General features: G+C 48.9%; 1 protein-coding gene across 3 annotated transcripts in view; it reads right to left on the minus strand.

The window, feature by feature from the left end:
- Positions 1 to 1,049, minus strand: part of DGKG (diacylglycerol kinase gamma) — a 211,202-nt gene extending 210,153 nt beyond the window's left edge. For all 3 annotated transcript variants that reach the window (XM_027586646.2, XM_027586645.2, XM_027586641.2), the window contains exon 1: positions 783 to 1,049. The gene's annotated coding sequence lies outside the window, so the exon portion shown is untranslated. The remainder of the gene's footprint in view (positions 1 to 782) is intronic.
- Positions 1,050 to 21,960: the final 20,911 nt, after the last annotated feature.

Consider the following 21,960-nt stretch of genomic DNA (forward strand, 5'->3'; position numbering starts at 1 on the left):
CGGCGCAGCAGAGTCACCTGTAGGGCTTTCCGGAACTCCGCGGCCCCCTCCGCAAATTCTAGTCCACCCATCCAGAGGAAGAAAATGTCAGAATATGCAGGGTGAGGTGGCCTAGCGGAGTTTTGGAAAGCCCCACAGGTGATACTAGATGCTCGCCCTTCAAGACACACACACACGGACACGCATGTCGTGACTCGGTCACTAAACAGGTCAGCTTTATGTTCTCTCCCGACCTTTCTCTCCCTCCCTAGCTTGTATTTGTCAAGGTGTCAGTGTTCTCTCCAGCCTCCCTTCAAGCTGCCCTAGGCCAGCGGCTTTGCGGACTGTCCCAAAGTCCTGGAACGCCGCGGGACGGTCAGAGGCTTTGGCGGCCAGACGTTAGGAAAAGTGTCCCCGCTCCTCGCCGCCCTTGAGCACCCTGGCGCGCGAACTGGCTACCAAGGAAGCAAGGTACGTCTAGAAGGCGAAAATCTGGTCAGTGGCTGGAGCCAAGTGCCTGGAGCAAAGCTGCCTCCCGCCCGCACACCTTTGGGGTGTGGAAGATCTTCCCAGTCGGAGAGGGAGCCGCTGCCCCACCCGTGCCGCTCCCGCGTCCTCAGCCTTCCAGCTGAGCATCTCCTCCCGCAGGGGCTTTGCGGCAGGTGGCATCGCCACGGTGGGCACAGTGGCCTCGCCCGCGGCTCCCTTCCTTGGCCGCGAGTGGCTCCCGCTCTGCCCTCCTTTCCCAAGTTGCGGCCGCCCGCGAGCCCGAGCCCCCTCCGCTGCGCCGGCGGCCGTCTTACCTCACCATGCAACACTTGGTTGCGCGGTTCCCCGGGGCGCTCCTTCCTCGGGGCTTATTCCCTTACTTAGGAGGAAAGAGGAACCGAGAGACCGAAGGGGGACCAAGGCTGTGGTCTGTGCGCCTTCCCGCCAGCGCAGCCCTCTCAAGGAGGGGGCAGCCCGAGAGGGCGCCGCGGAGCTAGGGCGGCGGTGCTGGGGAAAGGCAGAGCCGGGGTCCTGCGCCTGCCCGCGTATCCGCGGCTCCAAAGCAGTGCGTCCCGGCTGCCCGCTACTACGGCACTGCGGCGCCCCGCCCCTAGCCGCCCGGCGAGTCCGCCTGCCACTCTCCCGCGGAGCCCTGCCCCCGGGCGCAGAGCCCGCCCCGCACCCCCGCGCGCGCGCGCACACACACACGCGCCACACACAGACACGCGCGCGCGCGTTCCGCACACGCGTGAATGCGGATCCGCTCGCTGCGACCTTTGGCGCAACTTGGGCGCGGGCGCCGCGCGGTTCGGGCATTTCTCCCTGATGGAGCTTCGCTCCGGGAGGAGGAGTCAGAGGCTTAGGGATTCGGGGAGGACGCAGCAGTGGTGGGCTCCTCAGAGCGTCAGAGGCCAGCTGACTCCGGGAACGGAGGACAACTGCTTGACCAACCGAATACGTACTGGGCATTTCCACATCTGCCTTAATAGCCCGACCAAATCAGAGGGGAAAAAATGCAAATTAAAAATCAACAAGTTCTCTCCGTTTCCCGGGGACTCAATGTCTCTAACCTCCAAATCGCTTCCCCGCCCAGGGCACATTATCTGACATCTCTGGCCCTGGTGGCAGGAGACTGGTGACTGTTCAATCTGAAAAGATTTCTCCCTCCGCAGGTTTGGTGGGGACCATCGCATCCCGCCGGCGCTGGCCGGATCACACCTCAGGACTGAGAGCTGTTAATTCCCTTTCTCCTTTGTTTTTAGGCGACTCTGGACAGTTTTCCCGCGCAGCAATCTGTTCTTTAAAAATGTGGAAAAGCACAGAAAAGGGGCTGCGGGTCAGGGGTTAGGGATGAAGGCCAACACTGGCCAAGGCACCCTGACTTGTTGCTTCTTTTTCCCGGACGTGCCTGTCCGCATGGGTTGGTGGTGGTGGTAGTGACACTATCTCAGGCATGGCACACCAGCAGCATGACTTCTATCCATTTCACACCACATTTAGAGTCATCGGGAGTTTGGACTCTCATTTGTAAAATATGTAGAGTTTACTATTTTCTGCAACTGAGAATTCTTTCCCGCCAGCAGGCAGTGAAGGTCCCCGGGTCAGGACTGCAGCCAAGAAAAGCTTTCTGCGGATGCAGAGGCACCAAGGGGCCTTGGGTGTCTGGGCGTTTGGGGTACACGACTCAAACATGAATGTCAGACAGCTCTGAGCACCCTGATGATCAGTGTCCGTATTAGACCATGTGCAGGCAGGCTGATGGGACAGATGAACTGAGCTTCAGAGATTTCCCCAAGGTTCCACGTGGCAGTGAAGGCAGAGCCAACACCGCAGCCCCGTGTTCACACTTCACCCTATCACTCACTATTCTCATTTCATTCTACCATCCCTGGTTGGTTCTCAATGCTCCCTTTAGCTAGACTGTTACAACCCTAGTGAGGGTGCTCTTGACGTTTTTCTTTTATCCGGTTTCCCTTTCACTCACTGACTCATTCATTTCACAACTATCTGTTAAGCTCCTACTGTGTCTTCAGGCACTTTCCTTTGACTCTAGTCCTGGGCTTTCCTTGGGAAGAAAGAAGAACCAAAAGACAGAAAGGGCTTAGAACCGTCCCTGTCCCCGCTAGAGGAGAAGGCTGCTCACAGGCTTACTGTGTATATTCTCACAGTGCTAGGTTGGGTGGATGTGAAAGACACGCTCCTTGCCTTCTGAACTGCATTATCTGTGGAGGAAAACACACTCATATGCATGTCATAAGAAAAACATTCTTTGCTCAATTCCTGACTCTTTCTAAAGAAGGCAGAACTGATGGAGAGCCTCCATTTGGCTGACCATCAGGATGGATTTGGGGCTGCATGCTTGCAGGTATGGGGTCCTGCCTCTTAGAATAGGAAGGGAATACATTGGATGCAAGGAATGTGGAAACCATGCAGAGAGAGAGTATGGAGGCCTGACTTGATCTGCAGCTCGCTGAGGAAGACTGAGGAGAGAAACTCCCTGAGCAAAGATTTGGAGAACAGGAGGGCTTACTGAGAATTGTAAAGAGTTTGCTGGGAAGGGGGGTGGGGGTGTGTATGACTATGAAGTCTCTGCTCTCCACCCTTCCTGTAACACAATCATTTGTAAAGGCAATATTGTTCCTCAATTTGTTTGTGAGGGGACACCTTTGGGGAACTCAGGGTGGGGCTACGTTTAGCATCTGGGCTGATGCAGGGTGAGCACAGAGAAGCCTGTGTGGACAGAGGGCTTGAAGATAGCTGACCACTGGGTTGCACACTAATAAAATTTGGGGGAAGGGTTGTAACAGAGGTCAAAGCAATGGGGAAGGCAGGGAGGGCTGGGGGTTAGGGAGAAGCACCAAGGAGAATGGTTATTTGGATTGTGACATCAGGGAGGAGTTAAGGCTTGTGTTTGAAAGGGGAGTGGGGATCTGACACAAAGCTCTGCAGGACAAGGGCACTCTAGGCTGAGGGCATAGTAGGAGGACAATCCATGGTAAGTTCTGGGTCTTCAGCACAGGGAAGGAAGGTTGGGACTCTATTGGAGAAGGCCCCCAAGTACCCTGCCTATAGTGTAGACTTCAGTGCATTGAGTACTGAGGAGCTCTCAAAGGGGGACCTTTTCTGTTGTTCTTGCTTGGTTTTGGCAGAGAGGGGTCTGGGAAGTAAGCTGGGGAAGCCTCTGATGCCAGTTTTCCCAGGAAAGTCCGCCCCTGTGCCCCTGTCAGAATGGAGAGCCAAGGAGGGCCTAAGCCAGTGAGATCTGGTTGCTGCCCTCGTGAGGGACCAGAGCCCGGGTGGTGCAGGGGCCTCACTGCATGGGACGCCCAGCTGAAGGGCTGAGGTCCTGAGAGCCTGAGAGCCATGCAGCTTGGCAGGGCTGTGTCTGCTTAGAGGAAGGAATTTTCCCTGATTTGCACAGAGGCTTGGTGTGGGCTGACAGAGGCTCTGGCTGCCGAACTATCTTTGAAAATGCTGAAGCCACAGGGAAACAAGTGAGGATTTATTGCGCATTTGCTGTGTGTGTGAAGGCAAGGTAAAGTGGAAAGGGTCTTGAAGCCAGGAGTAGCTGTGAGCCTGAGCATGTCTCTGCTCTGCAGTGACAGAAGTGAGGAAGCTTACTTCTTCCCCTCGGAGCATTTGCAATCCATGCAGCTATGAAACAAACACTCAAAATGATTAAGAAGGAATAAAAGACAGTCTAATATCAAGTGCTCAATTATATAGAACAGATTCTCAGGGCTTGAGTAGGGAGGGAGACCTTCTCCAGGCTTGAATAGTCAAGTCTTCAGCAAGGAGGAGGTCTGGGCTTCCTGGGGGCGGTGTTTGGGCTCTAAGTTGGAGAAGAGAGCTGTGAGCAAGGAGCCAGGGGCAAAGAAGCTGGAGGCTTGTGAGCGTGAGTTTTTTAGCTCCTCTGGCCACTGTAATGCCATTCCCAGTCATAGCCCAAGCACTCCGATGAGTCACGCTTGTTTCTGAGAGACAGGGCATTTTTGGATGTTTAACTGGCGCAACACTTAACGTTCCCTGAGACTTCAATGTTGGCAGCTCACACTCGCCATGTTGCTGGGGGAACACATCATTCAAGCCGGCAGCTGATGCCTGATCTCCACTGCCAAGGCAAAACCAGGGCTGAGTCAGGTACCTGTGTCTGGAAATTTTTAAGCTGGACAGTCTGACAAACTGGGTGAACAGCACATGACACTGCAGACAGCTGAGGTTACAGAGGTGGGGTCAGTGACTGAGGACGTGGAGACATGGGTTCAAGTCTCTGCTCCAGGGGCTTCGTTTGCTTTTCTGTGCCTCACTTTTCTCACCTACAAAACCAGAGGATTCTACCAGATGATTTCCAAGCTGCCTTCCTCCTGATAGTTCATGATGCCATAATTGATGGGATCTTTCCATTTTATCAAACAAGTACAGGTTGGGGACTGATCTCAGCCAAGTCCTGAACTTCATTTTCCTCTTTGCTTTGATTGTGAAGGCTGTGCTCAAGAGAGGTTGTGAGATGGTGGGATGGGGATGGAAGGGCCGGGAGGCTCGCTCCTGGTCACAGTTTATCATGAATGGGATTTGTGGATCCAGCCCTGGGAATGTCAGCAGGTCAGCTCCCTTTGTGGGCCTCAGTTTTCTTACTGGTAAGATGAGTTTGGAAATGGTCTCTACAACCCCTTCTGGCTCTGATACTCTGAGTACTATCAACTGAACAACTTTTAAGTCCTGCCCCATCACCAGGGTGGGAACCCCTTACAAACCCCTGACAAAGAAAATTCCCATAATACCAACTGATAAGCTTGGGGAAAAGCACAGGAGAGAATCCATCAGGTTAAGAGTAATAAATAGACCACTTAGATAGAGCTGGGAGACCCTCGTCTGTGTCTCTAAGCTGTAGTTCCCTCTTCTGTAAAGTGGGGATAGAAAGACCTGCATCACTGGGTGGGGTAATGATGAAGCAAGTGTGAAAATACTTTGTATATTTAGAAGTGCTATGCAGAAAATGTATAGTTAATATAGTCCGTTTCCATAAGACAGTCTGTTTTAAAAACAAACGAAACAAAACAAACCCAGTTATATCAGTTACTCACTTGTCTGCTTCCTAGGAAGCAACAATTCGGGTCAGCAAATTGTTGGCTCCTAAGGAAACTTATTTTAACGTGAAAACTTTAGGACTGAGTAGCAAGACAGTGAGTCTGCCCCCCACCTAAGAATTCCGCACTGTCCCTTGAGTTACTCACAGTGGATTTCTCAGGAACTTTGATTGAGTTTACTTGACCGTGAAAAAGATACTGACCCATCCGAAATCCTGCTTTGATTATTGCCTGTCAGGAGAGAGATGGTGGAAAGAAGGGAAGTGTGAGTAAGCGGGGAGAAAAAGAAAGAAAAGAGCCTTTCGCCTTCCTGTTATATTTTGGGCAATGGATGCTAACCTTTATGCTTTAATGAGCTTGTAAAGAGGCTAATTTTGGTTCACTCACATTACTCTGGTCAGGGACACTGCTGTAGAATTTTTCACTGTGTTCCCTGGAGGGGAAGCTTTCATGGGGGCCCCTGGGAAAAACCACAGGGAGGAAAAGGTTCTCATTCCATAAATGACCATATGCTTCAAAGCCTGCCCAACTCAAAACTTTTGAAAGCATCAGTCCATTTTTAGAAATATCAGTCACTTCTTTATCTCTTGTTAACCAGTTTGGGGGGACCATATATCACAATATGTTAGAAGTGAAGCGAGGCCCCTAAGTGCTGGCACCTACCTCATCCGTCCTTCTCATTTGCTGCTGCCGGAATTACTTTCTGAAAGTATAAATCCCAGAGCCCTCCCTTCACTTAAAAACCTTCAAGCCTTCAGCTCCTTCATCCATAAAATGCACTAGTGATATTTATGCATATGCTTTTGCTGGGTTTAGAAGAAATAGTTATAAAAAGTTTAGCAAAGTGTTAGTCACATAGTAAGCTCCTGATAAATGCAATTATTGTTATTACTGCTTTAGAATAAAGTGGATATTCCCTAAAATGGTATTCGAGGCTCTCCATTAAGTGGCCCCAGTTTAGTCATTTTACTCATCCATCTGCTAAGCCCTTCAAGGATCCAGTACACCAGCTTCATCATCCAAACCTACCTTGCACTCATCCCTCTCTGTATCCTACTTAGGCTGCTCCCATGGCCAAGAGAACTGCCTTTCTTCTCTCTGGCTCTTTCTGTTGTGTCACTTCTTACACATACCTCACATAAGTTCATTATCCTCTCTCCTGTCCATTGAAATTTGTTTATAATTTGTTCTGGTACTTACAATCGGCTACCCCGCCCTATTCCTGTGACTGCAATCGATCTTCCTTAGACTACGTCTTAATCATCTTCCTATCACCCACAGAGTATTGTACATAATAGGGGATCAATAATATTGGATTGAATTTAAAGAAGGCAATTAAATGTCCCTGTTGGCCCTGAGATTCTACCATCGAGGGAAGGTTTATTCCCACTTCCAAATCTTCTATAGAGCTATTTATTCATTGAGTACCTCCCATGTGCCAGGCGCCTGGCTTCTTAACCCTCCCAAGAGCCTTGTGAGGAGAGAACCAACAGCCTCGCTTTACACTGATGTTGATTGCTCAAGGTCTCCCAGCCAGTAAGGGTGGGGCTGTGGGGGAGCTGGTATTAGAAACCAGAAGCCTCAGCATGCACTCTCCACTTCCTCTAAGAGAGCGTCTCCCACTCTGAGCTTGCCTTAATTCTCATTCTATAGCAGTTGTGAACAAATTGAACTGTATTATATAAAACAGGTTTATTGCTGCCTGGCTGTATTTTTTGAAAATTTTGTCTTGATTCTCCAAGTAGTTGCAGAGCAATATAATCATAGAAATAAATAACCATGTATTAAGCACATATGTAGAAGGAAATAATACATAAATACATATGTATTTAGCACTTTACACAAACATGTTAATTCTACAAAGAAGATGTTATTAATCCCATTCTGCAGAGAGTTCAACTGAGGCAGCTGCAGGCACGGGAGTGCTAGGGGTGCGGGATACTCAGGGCAGAGGCTATTTTCTAAGAGTTACAAAGTGGTTTTTTTGTTTGTTTTGCTATTTTAATCACCAGCATACCAGCTGAATCTCAGCCCTAAATGTGTGATGAATGAGTGATGGAATTTCTTTCATCTTTGTAACCTATGCTCTTAACCCTAAATCCCTGATGCAAACATATCCTGTGGAGTGACAGGTAGTCTTATGGTGGAGGAAGGAGGGGCATGGCACGGACCAAACAGAGAAAGGCTCAGGTGATGACACCTCAGCCCAGTTGAGGTGATGGGGCGTTCCCTCCAGGCAGGCAGAGGTGTGGTCCTCTTATCATCTGGGTCAGTCTCTCCTGAGTGCTTGTGAGAAAACACATCCCTGGGGACACCTGGGTGGCTCAGTCACTTAAGCGGCTGCCTTAGTTTCAGGTCATGATCTCAGGGTCCTGGGATTGAGCCCCACAGCGGCTCCCTGCTGAGCAGGGAATACTGCCTTTCTGCCCCTCCCCCTCCCCTGCTGCCCTTCTTCCCCCCTCCCCCTCCCGCCTCTGCCCTCCCCCGCTTGTGCCCTCCCCCTGCTTGTGCGCCTGCTCTCTCTCTCTCTCTCAAATACATAAACAAAATCTTAAAAAAACCCCACACATTCCTGGGTTCTCTCTCCCTGGGACCCACTGAATCTGCATTTTAAACAAGTCCGGCAGGTGACTCACCACAGCCTATGCTGCTCCCCTGAGGGATCCATTCTAACCTCTACAACTGTTCTGAAGAAAACTGACTTTTTCTCAAGTATCAGCATCCATAATAAATAAAAAGAACCATTTATAATTCCACTTTGTTGCTTCCCAATGTTGCCTCTTGTCCAAAGGCTACTGTGTAGTTTGATACATTCCATATATTCCATATGTCTATTTTATGATGTTCAAAAGAAAAGTTGCCTCCCTGTATAGTTTTATTGCTTCCCATTATTTTCCTTTGCAAATGTCTCAAGTTGGAGCCACATTCTTAAGAGGGTTCTATACGAGAGTGTATTCTGAATTTCAAACAACGATTTCATAAATAGACTTTTGGAACACAACATGTCCCTAACTAGGGAACTGTCTGTATTTTAAAGTTTTTGTAGTTATTTGTCTCTAAGAAAAAGATTTTTACAATTGGCCCTAGAAGGATGTGGGTTGGGGGACTCTTGAGTTTTTCCAAATTGACTTCTCACAGAACTCTGGCTATAGCTTGGTAGCTGACTTGATCTGCACATTGTTTTTATGTGTTTCTGGGAGTTTTGCCAATTTGGGACGTATACGTTGAAGGTGTAGGAAGTGGATTTCTTTTTTTCTCGTTTGCGAATTTGTTCGTTTAACAAATGCTTCTTGGGCACCTCCAATGTACCAGATGCTGTGCTAGGGATTCAGACAGTAATCTCATTCCCAAAGGCTCAGAGTTCTAGTAGGTGGAGCAAAAATTACAGACCACACAGGGAAAGGCGTTGGTGGTGAGAAGGGTGCTGCTGTGGAGTTAAACTCTAAAGCGGAGAGAGTCAAGCAGTCAGTGGAGGGAGGATGAGAGAGAAACCCAGAACACCCACCAGGAGTTCTTTTATTCATTTATATACTGGGAGGAGATACTCAGGACTGTGACTTTGTTCCTTTGAGTAATGCCAGCTTCTTCTGGGCTAGGCACACACCCGGCCATGTTCCCTCAATGTCTGTGGCAATAGTAAAAGCTCCTTTCCCTGTGCTGGGCTGTGGGTGCCGGGCTAGAAGCCAGGGGGTAGGGGTAGACTGGAGCTAGTTTTCAAGTGGGTGAGGGGCAGGAGATACTAACTTAGAGCCCTGCACTCTATCACTTTGTAGGGGCTAGGAGCTTTATTTTTATTTTTTTCAAAGACCCTACACCTGCTTTCCTGACATTTCTTCTTGTTGGTTCTGGCTTTGATCACTGGTATCCATAAGATTAGAATACATCCTTTTTTTTTTTTTTTTAAATGACACATCTCTGCAGCTGCCTGATGGCAGCCCCTGTATTCTTCCTCCTCTCCTCGCCAGACTATTTACTCATTCATTCGGGTGTCCATCCAATAAACATGTATTTACTAAGTGTCCTTAAGGAAACTACTTGTCTTGACACTCTGCTAGGTGCTGGGGATATGGAAATGAAGATGAGGTCCTGTGTTTAATGAGAGGACTGGTCTGTGGACAAATGACGATACCAGGGCTTTGCAAGTGATCTGGGAGACAGAGAGGCACAGGGGATCCAGCCAGGGTGGGTTGGTGGAGGGGGACTGCAGGGATACTTCTTAGAGGCAGGCGACAATCCCTTAGCTGTATCTTGGAGGCTAGTCAGGACTCTCCATGTGGGACCTATTGACAACTGCAGGCAGTGGTGGTCTCGGGGCCCTACCCAGTGGTGTGCTAGAGACAATAGTGTGCGTCTCCTCCCAATTCTGCATTGTGTGACACCATGTTGGTAGTTTGAAATCAGCCACGGTGGGAGCATTTACACCACTGCAATCTGCAAATGCTATAAATCAGGTCCCCCTGCTCTCTTCCCACCAGAGCTGGTTGTCAAATATTTGCTAGGATGACATTGGCCCCATCTCCCTACACCTGATGCCTTGATAGAAACTGTCACAGGGAAAAGGAAGAGATATAACTTAGTCTCTGGTTCTAATATGTGAATGGTCTGCCTACCCGCCTACTTCTACCTCTCCCTGGCTCCCAGGTAAACACCTCCTGGGAACACTCACAGTGACCACTGGGTCCCTCAACAGAAGCCCAACTGAGTCTCTAGGAGTGATGGAGTGTACCACTGTGATGTGAGTCCTTGAGCTGGTTTCTGATGGTGGGTCTAAGGGTAATGAAGGTAGGAAGGTAGAGACTATAGGCCGCACAGCTCTTGTCAAACATTTCCCTCAAAAATATCACTGTTGTTGGAGTGTAAACTTGTGTCTTTATTCTCAGGTCTTAAGGCAAAACTTGAAACACATCACTGCAAGCTTTCGATTTCTTTACCGCCCCCATGTTTGGTCATTAAAATGTATATAAATTTGGACTTCAACTCCATGATCTTTTCATGATTTTTTAAAACGATTTATTTATTTATTTTAGAGAGAGAGAGAGAGAGCACGCATGAGCAGGGGGAGGGGCAGAGGGAGAGGGAGAGAAAGAGAAAGAGGCAGACTCTCTGCTGAGCGTGGAGCCTGGACGCAGGGCTCGATCTCACAACCCTGAGATCATGACGTGAGCCAAAATCAAGAGTTGGATGCTTAACCAACTGAGCCACCCGGTCACCCCTTCATGGTTTTTTAATACAGACATAAACAGAAATAATACAGAAATATGCTGTTTATCCCCTTGCTTTTGGGCAGTCAGGGGGGATAGCGAAGAGTCCCCAGCTGAGCTCCAGAAGCTGAGTGGCTGTATAAGTGGAAAGCATCACTGGGCTACTTTGTTCTAGATGACTGTCTGCTCCTTGTATTTGAAAAGATGACACTCAAAACATAAATACACTGAGACATTTTCTTCTGCAGCCTGGGCATTGGTGTTACCTCATATCTGCAGCATGAGAGAAAGGGAAGAACAGGAACTGGGCCAGCTAGTCATCAATCCCCAAAATCAGAGTCAGCTTATTTTGTTGGATTCTGGATGCTTGTTTTTCTGTTCTCTCTGCTGACAATTACATTTAATAGTAATTTAAGAGATTGATGCGTATCATTTAGCCCTGTGCGATTTCATACGTAAATTCTAATCTTCTCCGGGATCTCAAAGATCTTGAGAGGAGAAGAAGGGAAAAGAGAAGTGCCACGGATGGCAGCACTGTCTTCTAGGTTATACCACTTCATTCTTATGATGCCCATCAAGGGAGGGACAAGGACCCTGAAATTCAGGGGGAGGAGGTGAGTTGCCAAAGGTCACATGGCTGGGGTGGTGGTGACAGTGACGAGTAAGAACTACTGAAATTAGCCCAGTTCCTCCCCGGTACTGCCTCTTTGCTGGGCCAGTTCTCACCCTGACCCTGCAAGGAAGGTATTATCTGAAATATTCTACAGACTAAGAAATTCTGCCTCAGAGAGCTTCCGTGACTTGGCCAATGTCACACAGCCAGGCTTCCCCCTGAAATTTGAACCCAAGACTGTGGAGCGCCAGAACCCACGCTCTTTCTATTAGGTCAAGCCATCCTCTGCAGGCAACTATGGGCTCTACTTTCTTTTTCTCTCCCAGTGTAGACCACTTTGGGGCCTCCTTTATATATAGGTTGTTTGTCATCTTTTGTCCTGTCTCGTTGTCCCTGCTTATCACTGATCCTTCTGCTTTGTCCTGACAGTACCCCCCACCCTTGTGACTTTCCCCTGAGGTAGGAGCAATCCTGAGTCATCTTTGACCAGTTTCTTAGGACCACTAACCTGTTGCTATATCCTCCCTCTCCCATACCTAGAACCAGCAGAGAAAAGGCATATTCACAACGAAGGCAAAATAAGAAGTGGTAGGTTTTTGTGTTCTGCACAGCGAGTGAGATTTCCTGCTAGAAAACTTAGAAGCATTTCCAGACCCAGCCATGGTGGTTGACAGCTTCCAAAAGGACTTCCCAGAGGTGTCTGGGTGGCTCAGTCGTTAACCGTCTGCCTTCGGCTCAGGTCATGATCCCAGGGTCCTGGGATCAAGCCCTGCATAGGGCTCTCTGCTCCACGGGAAGCCAGCTTCTCCCTCTCCCACTCCCCCTGCTTGTGTTCCCTCTCTTGCTGTGTCTCTCTCTGTTAAATAAATAAAAACAAAACAAAACAACAAAACAAAAAACCAAAAGAACTTCCCAGGGAAACTTTCAGATTGGTCTTAGCTAGTTTGGCTGTTCATCTTCCTGGAAATAGGGCCTGGGGAGATGAACTCTTCAGACGGGGGTCTGTCTAATTGTGTACCCCAACAGTTGGATTGTATGCCATCAAAAGGAACATTGGCAATATTATCTCCAATTCAGTATGTCCCACACTCAACTTGTCCCCTTGGGTTGCTTTTCAGTCCCTCAGCAAGGACAATTTAGTTTGTTTCCTAGCTCATTTCCAAATCTGCTGCAAGAGAGGCAGATTTTTCATTACTCCACTCCCTGCCTTCATTTAGACTCTTATCATGTCTCCTAGGGTAACTCTCCATGTCACGCTCCCCCCCAGTCTAGTGCCAGTCCAATCCATACCTTCTGCCCTGTAGCTAGAGTGAGCTTCCCCAAATGCAGATTTGATCTTATCACTGTTCTGCACGTTTATCTTTTGATAACTTTATCTTTTATCTGCCTCATTATTTCAATATAAAATCATAAACTCCTTTGCCCAACCAAAAAGACCTTTTGTGATTTGGCCCTGCTTACTTGTTCTGATTCATTTCTCACTTCTGCCCACTCCTGTCTATACTTCAGACATTCTGAACCACTGCTTTTGGAGCTTTGAGTAGTTATTAGTCCTTATGATACTCTACAATATGTATTTTCACACCCTCTTTTAGGTGAAAAATGTGAGCCTCGAAACACACAGCTGGTAAGTGGCACAATCTGACTTTAAAGATGAATCTTGCTGTCTCTGAAGACCAGGGTCTTCCTAACAGACTTGGGTAGCCTGGCGTACCTGTGGAGTCCACCAGGCCTGCAGTGAGAGAGAGAGGGAGAGACTGGACCACTTCTACTCAGAAAGCCCTGACATTTTCTCACCAGGGCCCTGTCCTGTCCCTCTGGCTCACGTGATTTTGCACAGGTGAGTGGTGACTGAGCCCCATGATTAAAAATCACCGCAAAATTCACTGTGGCCAAGAAGAAGGCACACCATTCATCATGTGAACTGTGCTCAGATTCCATTGCTTTAGTTTAATCAGACTAATGAACCAGCTGGCTTCCTTTCTAAAGTGATTTCTGCTGTTTCCATTACTGGGTAACAGCACAGCAGGATTTGAAAGGGAGAAAGAAGAAAATTCAGCTGGGGGGAAAGGACATCCTCTAAGTGTGCCAGCTGAAGGGTTGGCTGTACTGGGGGAGGTGGGGCAGAGTAGCTGGGGTATGGAGGGCGAACTGGCCAGGATCTTGTGGTGTCTGGGCCCAGCCTATCACCTCCTAGCAGATGATCCCAAGGAAAGGAGGAGGTATGTATGTATGCATGTATGTATTTATAAGATTCCATTTATTTGCCAGAGAGAGGGGTGGGGGGAACACAAGCAGGGGGAGTGGCAGAGGGAGAAGCGGTCTCGCCACCGAGCAAGGAGCCCGATGTGGGACTTGATCCCAGGACCCTGGGATCATGACCTGAGCCGAAGTCAGACGCTTAACTGGCTGAGCCACCCAGGCGCCCCGGGAGGAGGTTTTAAAATATTGATGAAGACAGCTCCAGGTGACTTAGAAGCCAATGCTCCCTTCCCCCACCCAGAGAGTCCCCATGCACAGGCCTTGCTTCAGTGAGTGGCCTGGGACAGCCATATTGAACTAGCCCATTCTGGTCACTTGACATAAGGGCAGCCAACCAATCTGGAGGCTGGCAGCAGCTATAACTTGGGTTTGTCCTTGAAAAGATGAGTGGGGACAAATTATCTCTGAAAACCTAAGCCTAGAGACACAGAGAGAAGTTGCTAGTTAGGTTCTGGGGAAGAGAGAGAAAAACGCATACACATGTGGGGTCTGGGATGGCCATTATGGATTAGATGACACTTACGTCTGAGTGTGCCCCAGGGAATCCCAGTTTATCCCAGTATAATTACGACTGAGGCCTCTTTTCACTCTCATAAGTATTCTGGTTTGGAAGAAAAAATATTCAGTCACTTTAATTATGGATCATAATGAGTTGTGGAGTGGGGGCAAGGGGAGGGAGGAGAGGGAAGACCGGGGTCGGGCCTCGGAGAGCCTTGTGGGTCGGGCTGAAGTGTTTTGGATTTACGCTAAAGGCAAAGGGGATTTTAAAACATGGGAAAGTGCAAGATCAGATTTTACTTTTTACAAGATCGTTCTGATAAAATGTGGACAGCAGATGAGCCACGTGCTGACGTGGAGGCAAGGACGTCAGCTGGGGGGCTGATGGGACAGTTGGGGGCAAGAGACAAGGAGGCCTGAACTAAACCAGGTGACGACAGAGGGTAGAAAAGCAGATGTGTTCAAGGACTGTGCTGGAGGAAGCTCTGAGAAGATTTGGAGACTGATTAAACTGGGGGGATGAGGGAGAGAAAGGTGTTAAGGCTGAACGGCAATGCCTTTCCTTAGGACCAGACAGCTGGGAGCAGGAAGATGGTGAGTGGAGCTTTGGACGTGTTGGTCTCAAAGGCCATCAGAATGGCAGCTGAGTGATTAGGACTTGACTAGGGAGAGAGGCCTGGGCTGGAGTCACAGAAGGGGGAGGTAGCTTCATCCGTGGAAATGGAGAGACCCCAGAGAGAAGAGGGGTAACGTGAAGAAAGGGAAGAGGGAGAGATGGTGGGTGAGGATAGCACTCAGAGCTGTCTGTGCTTCTGTGTCGCATACCCTGCCTTGCATTATGTTTTATTTCGTCTTCTCATCCCCAACTGCCAACTGTAATCCCTTTGAGGCCTGGCACCTTTATAAATGTTGAATCATCTACCACAGTGCCTTTGTGTAGCACATTGTTAGTATATATCTGGTACTAAGTGATGGGAAAGTTTTTAAAGGCCCATGGTCTGAGCACCAGGAGATCACTGAGGTCCTTGGGAGAGCATCTTCCCATGGTGTGTTGGGTCGATGCCAGACTGCAATGGTGCACAGGCTAGGGGGCGAAGGGAAAACAAGCTAGTGACTTCAGCCGCACTCTGGGTTGCCTCACTTTCCACTAGCCCATCCTCTCCCTCCTCACCTTGAAGGCAGTATTATTTTTAATTACTTTTGAAGGAAGGATTTGAGGTACTTAATCACTTGGGACAGGGCAAGCGCCAACAGGGGAGTTAGAATGTCTGTTTTTCCTCCTTAAATTCAGTGCCCCAAGGAAAATGGACAGCACCACCATGCGACAGGAAGGGCTGCACTGTGCTCAAATCCCAGCTTTGCACTTGGAAAGGGCACCGATGAAGTAGCTCAGAACAGTGGGAAGAGCTCTGGGAATTGAAATCAGATCAACCCAGGGCCAACATCTGGCTCTGTTGTTAACTTACCTGATAGATTTGTAAACTTGTAAAGTTGCAATATCTTTGAATCTTGATTTACTCAGCAGAAAAATAGGGATAATGATGAATATCTTTCAGTTTGCGTAGCTAATCCGTGGGCCGTGAAAACTGGAACTCACAGAGGTTTTATGTAATACTTCCAAGTCACTTGGCTAGTAAGTGATGGGGCTGGATTCCAACCCAAGGCTCATCGATTTTGTTGCTTTTGCACTTTCTGGGGCATTTTGCTACCTGGCACATGGGATGACTTACAGATACCCTCCACCCTTTTTGAATAAAGCAAGGCATCAATAACTAGATAAATGCCAAATCAAGCATATGCAAAGTTCCCTTGCTAACCCCCATTTTCCTTGGGACCTGAGGAAAGCCCCCCGTTTCTCATCTATAAATGGCTACAAAATTACCTGTCCAACTGCGAAGGCTAATTGTGAGAGCTAGACGAGTCAGTGTCCACAAAGGTACCCAGCAGAGTGTTCACATAGTAGGCACTAATTAAATGGTAATGAAGGTTGTAACTGAGTTTTGGGGTTGTCTTCCAGCAGGCTTTGCTGATAGTGGCAGTGATTGTTGTGCTGGAGGAAGTTGTAGTAAGAGCAGCATTCACTAACATTTATAGAACACTAGGAAGTTTTCAAGTGCCAGAAATAACTCTATTTAACTCTCATTTAAATAATCTCATTTAAATTCACAACAAGCCTCTTAAACAGATATCATTATTTATTTCCATTTTTACAGATTAAGATAGCAAGGCACAAAGAAAGAGGATAAGTCCCTTGTCCAAAGTCCTCCAACTAGTATGTGGAATAATAGGGGTCAAATGCAGGGCTTGGGCCTTAGTGAAGTCTCTACCTTCAGTGAATGCCAACACATGAACCCTAAGGTCTGTTGGAATTTATTCCCATGCAGAGCATTGTGAGCCAAGATGGAAATAAGAAGGCACCTTCCAGGAAGTACCATGACTGCTGAAGAGTGGCAGACCCCATTGGTCTCCTGCTCTGATTCCAGAGCTGACCCTGGGCTTCCAAGGACAGTACTAGCAGCTGGGACAGAGGTAGGGTTATTGTCGCAAACCCCAGCCTGCTCTTCTATGTCGGTGCCCTTTCCAAGTGCAAAGCTGGGATTTGAGCACAGTGTAGCCCTTCCTGTCGCATGGTGGTGCTGTGCATTTTCCTTGGGGCACTGAATTTAAGGAGGAAAAACAGACATTCTAACTCCCCTGTTGGCGCTTGCCCTGTCCCAAGTGACTAAGTACCTCAAATCCTTCCTTCAAAAGTAATTAAAAATAATACTGCCTTCAAGGTGAGGAGGGAGAGGATGGGCTAGTGGAAAGTGATCCCGATCCAAGATCCTGCCAGCCTTGCTTAGGCCAATGTGATGGAGAAAGAGACCTGGGCTAAAGGCTGGTGAGAGACTCAGAAAGTCAGAAGGGAGAGATGTGGAGCAAGGAAACCCACTAAGAGGGGCTGGCAGGGAGGCCACCAGCCTGCTCATCTGTTTGCTCTGTTGGGGAGTGCTGCAGCCAAAGGCACAGTCTGGGCTGCCATTTGGTTGTGGGACGTGAATCAATCAAAGCTCATGGGTACAGGTTCTGGGCTTCTGGGGGCTCTGATTCCCCTCCCTACTTGCCTTTGTCTTCTGCCCCAACAATGGGATTGGGGTGTGTGTGTGTGTGTGTGTGTGTGTGTGTGTGTGTGTGTGTGTGTGTTGCATTTCCATACTGAAGAGGCAGAAAAGATGGAAGCCCTAGGGTCCATCCTCATCTGGGAGCTCAAGCCCAAGACTGTGTCCTCTCACTCTCTCCCTGTAGCTGCTCTGGAGTCCGCTCCCCCAGATTGTTGGCAAAACCACTGAGCTTCTGATTCAGTGACATTTTCCAGGATCACTATGTTCTTTCTTCAGAGCCATTTGAGATAGAACTGGGAACAGGAAGCCCACTGTCTCAGAGGACTGGATCAACAATGGTGCTCCCCAAGCACCTGAAGGCTGCAGGATCTCAGAGCTGTGGGGAAGAGGAAGGAAGGAAGGAACACCCCTTGGGTTCCAGGCCTGGCATCAGGTATTGTCACAGATTGTCTTTTCTTTTCATCACCTCAGTAATACTAGGAAGTGGGTAAAATCGTCCCACTTCTCAGGAGAGGAAATTGAAGCTAAGAGAGATCAAAGTGACCCACCTAAGGTCACTTGGTGAGTAAGAGGCCTAAATGATCCTTCACACCTTCTAATTCTCTGTGATAACTCTTCCTCACGTCGCACACCCTCCAATTTTTACCACAAGCCAGGATTTCTGGGAAGCATCACTGGTTTATAAGGCAATGATGAAGGAGTGGTGTGAGCTTGTAGGGGCTTACACATGCACAGTGGGTCATTGTACCTTGTCTCCTATGTGCTCTGGATCTAGAGTCTATCAGAAATTCTCATGGAAAGTCAGATGAATCCCAGACCTAATTGGCAGCCTCCATGCATATGGGCACAGACAGGTGTGAGCATAATCAGACAGACACACGCACCTACCAAAGAATCTTGGAGCTGGAAGAGAACTTGTAATGTAATGTAATGTAATGTAAATCCCTGATTCAAGGACTAAAGTTCCAAGAATGAAACCAAACAGCTTTGTAGTCTGTGCTTGGAGATTTATAGACTACAAGTTGTCAGAAAAGGAGAAACTATTTTAAGAAATAGTGACAAGAGATGTGTGGCCCCAACAACACATAGGCTTAGGCTGTAGACACCCCAGTGATGTGGTGGTAGTGGTCATGATGGAAACGATGTGGTGTTGGGAATAGTGGTGGCCATGATGGCAGTTGTGATGGAGATGGGGGCTGATGAAAGTGGTGGCGGAGGAGGTGATGGTAATAGCCTTGGTGGCGGTGATGGTGGCAGTGGAGGTGGGAGCAGTAAGGGTGGTGGTTGAAGTGATGTTGGCAGGGGCGGTGATGGTGGCCAGTGATGGTGGCAGTGGCGGAATGTGGCTGGGGCTGCTGGTGGTGGTGGAGAGGTGGTTCTAGTGATGGCGGTTAGAAATGGAGGGGAGGTATCTCTAGAGGAAGAGGCAGGGATACAGGTGGAAGTGCTAGTGGTAGTGGTTTTGGAGGGAACGGTGTTCTACCCTCTGAGATTTAGAGTAAGTTGAGCTCCCCAAAGCCTGAGAAGCCAGTGCACACAGGGGGAGCCCCAGACTCAGGATTGGCAGAGGGCCAGCTCCTTCCCAGGACACCAAACAACTGCCCCGATTGCCTCAGGGTGGCTGATTGCTGGGGGGAGAATGAAAAGCCCACAGCTCCTGCCTGGCCTGTCCAGCCCTGGGTGCTGTGTGTCTCTGGTGGCTGCCCAGGCTTGGGGCCGCCCGGACGCAACCAGTGTGGCCAGACAACAGGGTTCTGAGGCCTGGCAGAGTTCAAGGTTTCCGTGGGAATGGTTAGGATGGAGCCATCATCAGGTCCTCTGATAAGCACACACACACTCATACCCACCACACATACTCACATTCACGCTCACACACAGTCTCTGCAGAAGCTCACGCTCTTTGTCTTTAAAAGCGAGGAGACACAGAATGGAGTGCGTGCTTACTGTGCCACATGCCCACCTCCGCCATCCTGATCGGGCTGCTTACACAGTGCTGGCAGCTCTGCTACCCACTTAGTCACTGAGACACCACCAGCAAGGAGAGTCAGTATGTTATTTCCCTCTGAAGTGAGAGCGCACCAGATGTAGAGTCACAGAGGGTGGCCCTGACAGCTGCCATCATGGCCCCCAAATGGCTTCCTGTTAAGTTTTAGCACCTCTCAGGGCAGAGGAAGCCCCCACGCTCTATTGTCTACATTGACTGGTATGATTTATTGGCTTCCCTTGGCGAGTAAATATTTGTAAGGCTGATTCAGTGTAGCCTTGACCCCCAAGGACTCCTGCCATTATGGTGCTCCCCAGTACCCCTTCCCCACAAAAGCATGCGTGGTTCCTATTCCATGCACTCCTCCATCTGTCATGTGACCCCATTCTCCTGGCTGTACCACCCCAATCACAGACTCAACGGAAGTACATCCTCTAATACGATCCCTTACTTCCTCACATGGGTGAGTAATAATTGCGAGGGCAAGGACGTGGGAGGACATGCAAATACCATTCCTTCTTGGTGCCTTGTTCGTGGGAGGTGCTCAGAAAATGAGCAGTCGCTGATGGGAAGGAGGGCTGGGGGGCACAGATGTGGCAGCTCCTCAGTGTTTTCAAGGCCATGGCAACTGCAGCACCGGGAAAGAGCCAGCTCAAAGCTTCAACAGCCTTTAGGAAGCAGAGGGCCCCGCTCAGCATCACCAGACCACAAACAGAGCTTCCTTAGGACTTCCTAGGGCCACAGGCTGTGAAGTCAGCCACCAGGCAAAACCTCTGCGGGACAGGTTTGCACAAGACAATGGCACGCATTGGTACCTGGGCAGCTCTCCAGAGACCCAATTTGAAGGGTTTCTTCTGTTTCCTAGTTACCTCCACGAGGACTGGGTCAGTCGTTCCTGGCTACAGCCCCTTGAAACTCTGGACAGTGACTCAGAGATTAGCCAGAAACAACAATTCGTCTGTGGGCATAGGCTTAGGCACTGTGTGTACCTGGCAGCAATGTCCCTGCTGCCCTGCCTGGCTCCCAGCCCAGATGCAAGGATAAGCCCCCACGTTCTAGCCAACTACAGAAGCGAAGGCCAGTTTTAAGGAAATTGTCACTTTGCTTGATAAAATAGTACCCAGCCTCTCTGCCACAGATTGTATTGGTTGCCGAATGAACCTCCCAACTGGGTCCTGATTTCATTCAGGCATCCACCGGTTACCAGCTCGTGGTATTCCACTGGTGTCTGTTACTGGTCCAGGGGTTGGCATGTGGAAAAGGTTTCAGTCAGCTAAGGAATTATAGTCCATGCTTGAGAAAACATCATACTTCTTGATAGGCACAACATGCATGGAGCCCTGATAGCCATTAGCAGGTATCTTGAAACCACAAAGAAACCCAGCTCTGGGGTTAGAAGCTGACACTGAGCACAGCCAGGTGGGCCCTCAGAAAGAACTTGTGTACGCGATGCCATCGCTGATACATGGATTACATCATGCCTAGGGCTGTTCTCCCTTGGCCCCCCTTGCATCCAATAAGACATTTTCTCATCGTTGACAGCAGTTTGATTCAACATGCTCAACATCCTTGCAACCAAAAGGATCCTAAGTGATACCCATTGCATTGCAAGGCTGGCCAGGGAAGAAGACTCTCCTTGTGGAGAGAGGAAGAAAAAACAATGCAGTCCAACTCCTGTTTCCAATGATTCACCTTTCATGGTAACCTCCGAGGGCACCTGTTTAATGCTGTAACCACAATCTTCCTCTTAAAAATTCCTCTGTAGAGCAGATGTCAGGGTGGGGTGTTTAAACAATCCTTCATGCGATCTTTAGAGATGATAGCAGGAAAATAAGCATCGAGAGTGATTTGCAGCTAGATAATCTGGTTCTCAAGATATGGCTTGGTCTTCTTCAGACTGTGGCTTTAGGTTTCAGTCAGTGTTCACATGCTGGGCACCATCGAGCATCCCAGAGTCATGCCTTAGAAATCCATGCTTTCTGGCGTCTAGTCTGGGAGGGGAAGTCTCTCTCCCACCTTCCTAGTTTTCTGTATCAGGTCCTCCCTCTTGCTCCAGTGATTGACTCAGAAAAGGCCACATTTCTCAACTCTAAGAAGAGGCACTACTTGAGGCCACAGCAGCTACAATGAATAATGTTGCTGAACAATGAATCCCAGGACTGCACAGTGATAGAAGCACTGACACGAGAGCCAGAAATCAGCCAGAAAGGGGGGGGGGGGGACACAGGAATTACATCTTTATAAGATATGCACTGGATCATGGCTCCCCGCCTAGCATGGACTCGTGAATCCACTGGGCCCATGCCTCTTCGGCCCACGCTAAGTACAATATAAAAGAGACACCACAGTCCATACCCTCCACTCCCATGTTGGCAGTGGAACATGGTAGGAGCAGAAGACCTGGGGCCCACTGCCTGGGTTTGACCCCATTTCTGTCACTTGCTAATTGTGTGACCTTAAGCAAGTCACTTAGTCCTTTGAGACTCCGTTTCCTTTCGTGCAAGCCTACTACATAGGTTGTTGTGATGATTCAAAGAATAAAGTATATAATGTGCCTGGTACATCAGTAGTTTCCCAATACGTGGTAGTTTTAGTTATGAGTAACCATTCATCCAGTTTCCCACTTCCTTCTGTGACCTGTCTCTTTTAGAGATGCCTGACTATGTCTTTAAGGCTCTTTCTTCTGTGGGGCTTCCAGGTCACCCTCAGATCTGACATACAGCTTATTCTTTCCTGAGTTACTCCA

This window comes from Zalophus californianus, chromosome 1, assembly GCF_009762305.2.
Source record: "Zalophus californianus isolate mZalCal1 chromosome 1, mZalCal1.pri.v2, whole genome shotgun sequence".
NCBI lineage: Eukaryota > Metazoa > Chordata > Mammalia > Carnivora > Otariidae > Zalophus > Zalophus californianus.